This window comes from Ursus maritimus, unplaced genomic scaffold (genome assembly GCF_017311325.1).
Source record: "Ursus maritimus isolate PB19 unplaced genomic scaffold, ASM1731132v1 scaffold_32, whole genome shotgun sequence".
NCBI classification, from domain to species: domain Eukaryota; kingdom Metazoa; phylum Chordata; class Mammalia; order Carnivora; family Ursidae; genus Ursus; species Ursus maritimus.
In genome coordinates this window covers 18466706-18477025 of record NW_024425786.1, presented here as the reverse complement: position 1 = coordinate 18477025, position 10320 = coordinate 18466706, and positions in this window count along the sequence as shown.

Sequence of the window (10320 nt, the reverse complement as noted above, 5' to 3'; positions counted from 1 at the left end):
CCACCTCCTGGCCACTGGAGATCTGCCTTCTGTCACTGTAACTTGGTTTTCTGTAGAATTTCATATACGTTGAATGATACACTATGTGCTCTTCCGTGTCTGTCCTTTTCACTTAATATAATGACTGTTTAGGGGCGCCTGGGTAGCGCAGTTGTTAAGCGTCTGCCTTCGGCTCAGGGCGTGATCCCAGCGTTCCAGGATTGAGTCCCGCATTGGGCTCCTCCGCTGGGAGCCTGCTTCTTCCTCTCCCACTCCCCTGCTGTGTTCCCTCTCTCGCCGGCTGTCTCTCTGTCACATAAATAAATAAAATCTTTAAAAAATATATAATGACTGTTTAGGTCTATAACCTAAGTTATAACCTTGAGTTCACTTTTACATATGGCGTGTGGTAAGGTTGGCAGTTTTTGTAGCTGTTGCTGTTTTGTGTATGGAGTGCAGAACTGCAAACCATAGAGAGCTTTTCCCAGGCCTTGAAATGCAGTGGACTTTGCCCTGTTGGATTTTGAAATTGCTTTGGACTGGGGAGGTTTTTTTCCCTTTCAATTTCTCCCTTTTCAAATGGGAATGTCTATAACCTGAACCCTATGCTTGTCCCACCTTTGTCTTTGGGAAGCAGAGAACTTGTTTCTAGTTTCACGGGTCCATAGCTGGAGAGGGGCGACGCATGTTGAAAATGTGGGAAGGTGCTCTAAGTCAAGGAACACAGGTGGCTGCTAGACTCCAAAAAAGGCAGAGAAATGGGTTCTCCCTCCAGATAGGAACACGGTCTTGCTGACAGGTTGGCTTTAGCCCAGGGAAACTGACGTCAGACTTCTGACCTCCAGAACTGTAGGAGAAGAAGCTTGTGTTGTTCACAACCACTGCATTTATGGTAATTTGTTATATTGGCAATAGGAAACTAATACACTAACACGGTTTTGAAGAATAAAGAAGAACTTGTCTTTTCAGATACCATGACTTACTATAAAGCTATAGTAATTAAGGGAATGTAGTTAAAAGAGAGAGCCTATAAATATATCCACTTATAAATGGGATGTAGCATACGGCACAAATCAGCATTTGCATAGCATCTTAGTTATAAAAGAAATGGCGCTAGGTCAACTGGTTACCCAGATGTGAAAAGGTAAAATGAGATCCCTACCTCACACCAAACATCGACATACATTTCAGATGATTGAAAGCCCTACATGAGAAAGAACAAAATTTGAAATTTTTAGAAGAGAATGCTTGTTCCTTACATTGGGGTAGAGGTTTTCATAACAATATGCAAAAGCTCAGGTCATAAAATAAAGGATTAACAGTTAAGACTTAATACATATGTGTTGAGCACATACTATGTGTCAAGCACCATCCCCCCTCCATATGGCCACCAGGGCCACTCCATCCGACCGCATCATGCTGCCAGCTCAAGCCTCTGCTGGCCTTCGGGTGCCTCCTTGTGCTCAGTGGCACCCAGGCCACCCCCTGTCGCAAGGGTTCCCATCACTCCCCTGAATGCATCATGTGGCACACAGCCCCATTGCTTTTTGCCATTCTGTAAATGTGACATCCGCTTTCGTGCCTCTGAACCTGGATACATCCTCTTCCTTCTGCCTGCAGTGCATTCTCATTTTTCACCACCTGGACAGCTATGCATCCTTCAACACCCAGGTCAAGTCTCATGTCCCCATGAAGCATTCTTGGCTTGCTGAGGGACCATTGCCTGCACAATAACCCTGCCACCAGCACCTACGTCCTTCCACACTCAGTCCTGGCTTGTCCTTCCACTATGAGGGAGGTCCCCGAGGGGAGCCGCATAACATCATAGTTGAGGGTGTTGGCTCTGGAGACAGATGGTCCTGGGGAGGAATCCTAGATCTGCCACTTACTGGCTGTGTGACCCTCGACAAGGCTCTCCAGCCTTCTGAACTTTGGATTCTGTGGAATGGGGCAGTGAGACCTACCCCTCAGGGTTGTTGCAAAGACTAAACGAGATGACACATGTGATGTACTTGTGCCTTAGGCTGGGCTGATCCACAGCAGACCCTAAAATTAGGACTTGAGTTGCAGGCTGTTCATTTGAGCCATGACCCCAGGGAGCTCCTGCAAATTATTGAGGAAGTGAGAGGGAGGGAAGGAGCCTGCAAAGAGTGTGACAGAGAATAAGTTATTGCTGTGGGCAGAGAACAGGAGAGCACTCGCATTCATCCAGCTGAGGGGAGGGAGCTGGACATTTATTCCCAGTTCCTGCCACTCCTTGGTTGAGCGCCCCCTGCAGGGAAGTGGTAATTCTCAGGCACTCTGGTTTGGCCCGCCCTTGCGGCCAGGGAAAGCTGTCAGGTGGGGGGTCGCAGGCACTGCCATTGGAAACTGCCCGGTTGGCATGGGCACAGAAGGGCAAGTGCGAGGGGAGTGGGCAGGTCACCGACGGCATCGGCCACAGCCTCGCACACGCTCTGTGCTCAGTAACCACGAGTTGCCCACCTGTTTTCTCATGTGACACCCACAACAGTCCCGGAAAAGGCATTCTGCCCACTTTACAGATGAGGAGATTGAGGTCTAGAGAAATTACCTACGAAGGCATTTGTTGAATAAACTCATCAGCCAACAAAAATGAACGGGCCTCTCTGGAGTCTGGAACTAAGTCAGTCAATAAGGACCAGAATCCAAGAGCCCCTGATTCCTACTTGAGGCTTTTGTTTTCCTTTTTCTGCCCAGCTGCCTCCAGCAGGGGCCCTGGCCCCCTCGAGCCTCTGGGCCGCAAGCAATGACTGAGCAGGCAGTGGGCCCATCGCTGTGCTCAGACTAGGAGATCGGTGGGTGTCAGGAGGGCTGTGCTCTTGTTCTTGCTGTCCCCTCATCTTCAGTATGACGTTGGGCCGGTCCGGCCCCCTCTGGGCTCAGTTTCTCCATCTGTTAAATGGGAGTAAGTGGGTATTAGGTCAACTAAGTTCCCCAGGCTGTTGGAGCAATGGGGAGTCTTTGGGCTGGGCTGCCCAGACTTTTTAAGGCTGGCATGGGGGTGGAAGGAACTGATTTGTCCCCTCTGCCCTTCACTGTGCTTGGCAGGACTGAGGCTCGGGGGTTAGAGCCCTGATGATTTGTCCCAGCCTGGCTCTGAGATCAGACTGAGATCAGCCTGCTACAGCTTAGCCGGCCGCCTGTATTCCACAGATGTACACCCAGCCCCGACCATGACTGAGCGCTGACCTTGGCCCATCTGGGTTTTGACCCTAATGATGGACACAGTCCCAACTTGAATACACACTGGCTGGTGTTCCTAGTCACAGACTGACCCCCGAACCAAACCATATACTGACTCTTGACCTGGCCACAGACCAACTTTTGATCCCAGCCACAGACTGACCCCTGATCCAGCCACAAACCTCAGACCCAGGCTGACCTCTGACCCCAACCACAGACTGACCTCTGGTTCACGGGCCGTAGCTGGTCAGGCTAAGATTAGTCATTATGTTCCTCAGCCACCCTCCCTGGCAGTGGGTTGAGGTAAAAGCCCCTCTACGTAGGAGAGCTCCTTCACTCTAGAGGTGGGGTGAATTCAGAGGTGAATTTGGGTATGACCTTTCTGGGCCTCAGTTCTCCATCTGCCCTGCTTCTTCCCCACCAGACATAGAAAGTGTTCCCTAACCTGGAGGATCTATGACATGGGAACAATGGTGGTTATAACTCAAGGTTGACTGAGAAGAATCAGCGAGACAATTGTCTCAGAGCCTTTGCACTCTGTTCCCTCCGCCTGGAACACTGTTCCCTCAGACATCCACATGGTTTACTCCCTTCTCTTTCAGTTTCCTGCTCATGTATTACCGCAGGGGAACCTTCTCTGACCACACAGTTTAAAATACATCCCCACCAAAACCCCTCACTCCATCCTTCTTCCCTACTTTTGCTCCAAAAGTTATCACCACTCCTCACACTCTGTATGTGAATTATTAATTTTGCTCATTATCTATCTCTTTTGTCCAGCATGCAAGTTTCTTGAGGGCAGGAACTTTTGTCTGTTTTGTTCACTGTTGTGACCCCCACACCTAAAACAGAGGAGCAGAGGAGATGCTTGATAAATATTTGTTAAGTGGATGAATCAATAAATGACCCATGGAAAAGTACTTAAACCACTTCACGCAGCACTAAAGACTTAATTGATGGTACTTGCTGTCGTGGTGGCCGTCATCCTTGTCAACGGGTGATGTCACCATAAGGAGCTGGCTTGGCCTTTGAGATGGTGCAGCCCTGCTTCCCCCCAGGAGCCTTCCAAGACCACCCCAGTCCAAGAAGACCACACTCGCTCAGAGCCATGGCGGGGATCACGCGGGGCAGTTGAACAAGCCCTCGACCGGGGATCTGCTGGGTTGGGGCTCCTCTGTTTCCTAACTGTGGGACTTGGAGCAAAATTAGTTTTCATTTCTGAACCTCAGTTTCCTAGCAGTCACTGGGGAAAGTGTGAGTGGCTACCCCACAGAATCTCGTGGGCCTGAAAGCCATGGGCGATCAGTAGTATCGAGCACGGTGCGGGAGCACAGGGTGGGCACTGGCTGTGATCCTTGGGACTCAGGCACACATGCTCTCTGTCCTGTTCCAGGGGCCATCCTGCCTCATCCATTGGACTGCAGGTCCTGGGAAGAACTGCAACCTGATCCTCTTGGCCCCTTGTCTTTCCAACAGCCTGAGGCCAAACCTGGACCAGTAAGGAGGAAATGCATCCTATTGGCTGATACATTGACAAACTCTTGACTATGCTTCTGGGTACCTGCCAGTTATAGCCACCAGGGGGCAACCTGGCCATGTGCACAAAGGGCTGCCCCTAGTCGGTAACTTCTAGCATCTGCCATGTCAGGGCCCACCTTGTCCTGAGGAACAAGGGGAGGCCTGGTCCATACTCTAATGTGTCAGCTATTTATGCCATTCTGGTGAGGAAAGAGCCCAAGAGACCCGGGTCCCAAGCCTGGCTCTGCCACTCACTTGTGTGACTTTGGGCAAGAACCCCCCTATCTCTGGACCTCACTTTCCTCAGCTGTCAGATTAAGAACACCAGCCATGGTATCCTATCATGGTGGGACCCAGGGCTTGTGCCAAGTTGTTTTTCATCAATAACTGTTCATGCCTGCCACAAGGTACCTCCTCCTTTTTCTCCTAATTCCTTCTTCCTGGCTGTTAAAGGAGGTCTCACCTTATTCCACATGCTGCCCCCTGTTGGCTGGAAGAAGAACTGTAGCTTCAGTGATTGTCCTCAAGTGTGGCTCAGGCCAGTGTAATCAATTGATTCACTTACTCAGCCAACATTTAGTGAGCCCCTTCTCTGTGCCAGGCCTATGCTAGGCCCCGAGAACACAGCAGTGAGAATGATACAGCCCATGCCTTCAAAGAGATCACGGTTATTTGCAGGGGTGGCGCATCTGGGATTTTCTTGGGCCTGTCCATACTCCTGCCGTCCAACAGTGTCGTGTGATGGTTCAGAGCCTGCACTCGGACTGGAGGATGATGAGTTCCAACCTTGGCCTAGCCATCTACTAGGTGTGTGACCTTGGACAAGTTATTTGACCTCTGTGCTTTTGTTTCCCCAACTATAAAATGGGGATAATAATACTACGTATCTCAGAGTTGCTGCAAGGACTGAATTAGTTCGTATATCTGAAGTACTTCAAAGAGTGTCCAGTCGGTGCTGGAGAGGTGTCGGCCAAAACGATAATAAATAGGTATTTGTGGAAACAGGGACGGAACAGCATGCACATTTGCTCAGTCTTACTCGGCTAAGGGCTAGCCTGCCCTACCTAGCTTTAAGCGGATCCGCTACGAGGGGCAGCTCAGCTGAGCTCATCTCGTAATGGGCATTTTCAGTTCAGAAGGCCCTCGCCACCTTAGAGCCAGAGACGGGTTTTCGTCGCAGCCTTGGGCCGGCCCCACAGGGTTCTAGATGAGACCTGAGCTGAGCATTCCAACTTCGGCTTTGGTGGAAGCAAGCTGGCTGGTCCAGACTGTAGGGCAAATCCCATGTTGCTGCTGGTGCTGGCGGCGATGACGATGCTGATGGTCATGGTCATGGTCATGGTAGGCGCTCCGGGGACCGCCTCAGGGGACCTAACGTAACCGTTCCTCTTTCCTGGGTGAGCCCAATCTCCCCCAACCTCAGCCACCCTCCAAGTCCTGGCATGGGGGAATGGGCTAGAGATCTCCTTTGAAATTCCCGGGGACTATTTTTGAGCCAGGAAAAGGAGGTCATAATTGGAGCACCAAGTACCCCCCTTATCCTGCCTGTAAGACTGTGAGTCACTTCATCTCTCTGTGCCTCAGTTTCTTCATTTGTAAAATGGGACAATGGAGAAAGCACATTGGTCCTAAACTTTCACATTTTGCTTTGACAATTTAATGAAATCTGGACACTCCCCTCAGGAAATATAGACACTCACACACAGTCACACCTACACACAACTGTGGAGGCACGCAACTGCACACATCCCACACATCCACAAGTCTGTGTGGTCTGGGCCTTTCCAGCCCTTCTTCGGACCCGTGGACCCCAGTTCCGCCCCCTGGATGAGCTAGTCTCTAGCCCCTCTGCCAGCTCCCCCGTCCAAGACTCCCTGGAGGTCTGAGGCCCCCTCTCGAAGCCCAAGGCCTGGGAGGCCTGTGCCAGGGGGCATCGGGGAGGCCTGGTGTGGAGCGGCTGGTCCAGCCTCTTCACTCCCCCGACCCACACCACCAAGGCTGCTAGGGCTCTGGGGTCCTAGGAGGGCCCCGGTAGCCTGCAGGAAGGGTGGGGTTGGTGGGTAGAGTAAGCTGTGGGTGGGCGTCAGTGGTGATAAGCATCTCTGGCTACTGACGTGGGTGAGGTGAATTCTTCACACCCAGCCCCCTCGCCCCCCCCACCCAGAAACATGGCCTCCAGTGACTCAGTGGAATCAGGGAAAAGACATTTGTCACCTCTTACGGGAGAGGATGGAGCAAAGCAAGAGCAGTCCTCTCCACCAGGCAGTTCTGGAAGCCCAGATCCCGCTCCCTGTACATGGAGTCTCGGGTAGGGGGCAGCAAAGAGCAGGGCCTAGGAGGTCTGAGTTCCAGTCCAGCCCCAGCTCAGTTCAGCAGCCATTCACGGTCAAGCACGTTACAGTTTACAAGGCACCCCATACGCATCATTTTAGGTGAACTCCACAACAACCCTGAGAAATAAGGCTTGGTCTCTTGTTGCAGAATAAGGCTCAGAAAGGCTGGTTGACTTCACCAAGGTCCCACTGCAAGGAAGGCTCCCAATCCAGTGCTCTTCCCAAAACCTCAACGGTCACTGCAACGTGAGATCCCTGTGATTGCGCATGTGTGTCCTTCCCTCTCCGGCCTCGGGCTCCTCATCCATGAGACGTGGGCCCAGAGGAGCCCCTGGGGACTTTCCAGCTCTGACCTTTCAGGACTCTCCATTTTCATGCTCTCGCTGAGGTCGCAGGTGGGGGATGATCACCCCATCTGGCAGATGGGGAACAGGTCCAGACAGGGAAGCAACGTGGCAAGGAGCTCAGCCCGAGGAAGTGGCAGAGCTGGGATGAGAACCCAGGTCTGCAGACCCCCGGCCGCAAAGTCAGGGGCCCCAGCCAGAGCTGGTTTTCTAAGAAAAAAGTGCTGCCCCTAGAACAGACCAGAGAAAGGGACTTTCGGGCCCAGCTGTTTCCCAAGTGTGAGCTCAGGCAGGGCCTGGGGTGGCGTGGGGGGTGGGAAGGGGCCGACCACTTCCTGCTCGGGCTGGCGCGGTCCCCGTGAGGTGGTCATCAGAAGTCGACCACTTCCCGGTCTGGGCCGCCTTCCCCTTTCTGAGCCTGGGAGGGACGGGTGGCTGAGTGAGGCGCCCCTTGCGTGCTGTGGCCTGGACGGCGTCTGGCCTCTTTTCATTTCCCCCGTTCACCGTGTCCTTCTCCACGGCCACCAACTGTCGGAAGCTGCTCAGGGCTGCCTGCCCAGTCCCCTGACCACAGCTGAGCACCTCCCTGCCAGTGGGCCTCCTGTCCCAGAGGCTCACACGGGCTTCTCCTTCCCGGCCCTGCTGTGTGCTGGCCACTCGCGGGTGTCTGCCCCCTGAGAGCCTGTAATAAGATGTTATCATTCCCACCAAGGCTCAGAGAGGTCACCATCGGCCCCGGGTCACACAGCCAGTCAGTGGCAGACTCAAACTTGGAACTCAGATCTCTCTGACCCCCAAATCTGCATCCTATGCACGTTCACGGTCCCCCATGTTCCCCCAGAGGGAGTCTGAGCCAGAGGAGGCTTGGATGTGAGAGGCATGGGAAGGGTCCCACCGGACAAGGAGCTCAATGAAGGTGGTGATCACGCCTGCTTCTCCTCCCGGTTACATGCCGGTGCCCAGCCCAGCGTCTGGTCCGGGCAGGTACTTGGGACACTTACAGACAGATGGAAGATAACCTAATGCTCCATCCAACTTCTCAGACACCCGTAAGCCCTGGGATTGGGGACACAGACTTGAGGGACACACGGCCCCTACCCCCAGAGCAGCGATCATCATCCTTGTATGTGCCTGGGGCTTGAATTTTTTTTTTTTTAAAGATTTTATTTATTTATTTGACAGACAGAGAGACAGCCAGTGAGAGAGGGAACACAAGCAGGGGGAGTGGGAGAGGAAGAAGCAGGCTCCCAGCAGAGGAGCCCGATGTGGGACTCGATCCCGGAACACCGGGATCACGTCCTGAGCCGAAGGCAGACGCTTAACGACTGCGCCACCCAGGCGCCCGGGGCTTGAATTTTTTAAACAAGCCTCAAGTCCCACGTGGGACATCACAACATCCTTCAGTCCTTCTAGCAGGGAAGCCAAGGGCTCTCTGGGTCTCAGAGTATTAAAGAGGCAGCAGAATATGAGGATAAAAAATGTGGAGCCAGGGGCGCCTGGGTGGCACAGCGGTTAAGCATCTGCCTTCGGCTCAGGGCGTGATCCCCGTGTCATGGGATCGAGCCCCACATCAGGCTCCTCCGCTATGAGCCTGGTTCTTCCTCTCCCACTCCCCCTGCTTGTGCTCCCTCTCTCACTGGCTGTCTCTATCTCTGTTGAATAAATAAATAAAATCTTTAAAAAAAAAAGTGGAGCCAGGCGATTTGGGGTTCAAATCCTAGCCCTGCCAAGCCTAGGGCGGCCTTGGGGGAAATGACATCATGTACCTCAATTTCCTCACCTGTAAAATGGGGACAAAACAGTACAGGCTGCCTTAACTAGCCTCCCTTCTCTAGATTTATAAACACTCTCCGTTCCTTTGAAAGGCAAATTAGTGGATGCCGCAGGGTTCTGAATGTTCCAGGCCCTACGGCTACAGCCTCGCGTCATCAAGGTGCTCCTGCTGGCTCAGTGAGGTCTGTCCCCAAACCTGGAGCTGCCAGCTGTCACTGCTAAGCCAATGAGCAGGACCAATGAGGGCAGGACAGAGAATTCTTGTGTCTCTGGAAACTAAGTAAAGCCTTGGAAAGATCCAATAAAGGAGAGTTGTCCAAGAAAGAAAACAAAATGCTGCTGAATTAGGTGTGGGCAAGACGAAGGACAAAAAAGAGTGGGGAAAACAATTGTTAAAATCCACCAAAATGTCCAATTGAATTAGGTGTAGGTTAGAACTGGGGAGAAGTCATGAAAGATCCGGACGGCTTCTGCTTCCCGATCGCTTCACAAGCGCCTCTCACGTCTCCCGCCGCTTTAAAGACCCCCACGTGGGGACCATGACCGCTGCTGTCCAGGTTTGTTTATGCAAGAAAAACAAGGTAGGACTTTGGCCAGAGGCCTCGTCTCAAAGAGCCTTGGCCCTGCATCAAAAGATTGTCTAATAAATGTACATGCACACGTGTTACGTTCAATAAATGCTTATTTTATGTATCATAAGATGTCCTGCTTTAAATATTTTTTCTATTAACCAACCGCTGGTTTTGCTCTCATTGGATAAGAGATGCCTTCTATTAATAGCATTTACCTCACAGGACGGATGTAAGGCCTGAACAAGGTAATGTATGCAAAGCATTTGGCCCCAGGCCTGGTACACAGCAAATGTTCCACAGATATCGGCTATTAGATCACATTCCAATCCAGGGCCCCACTTGGCAGATGAGAAAACTAAGGTTTAGCGGCTGAGTAACTTGTAGGGTCACAGACCAGGTGGGTTGCAGCTCCAGGCCTAGCAATGGGATCTCTGAATCTGAACCTGATTCCTGCCTTCTGGAGGGCCTCTCCCTGGTCCCGGATTGGAGAGGGGTAACACTTCCCAGAGGGGCACTGGAATGTTGGCGGCAGGAAGGAAGATCACCTGCAGTGGGCGGAGCCTTCGGTACCCCTCAAGATCTCGGCACCCCCCCCCC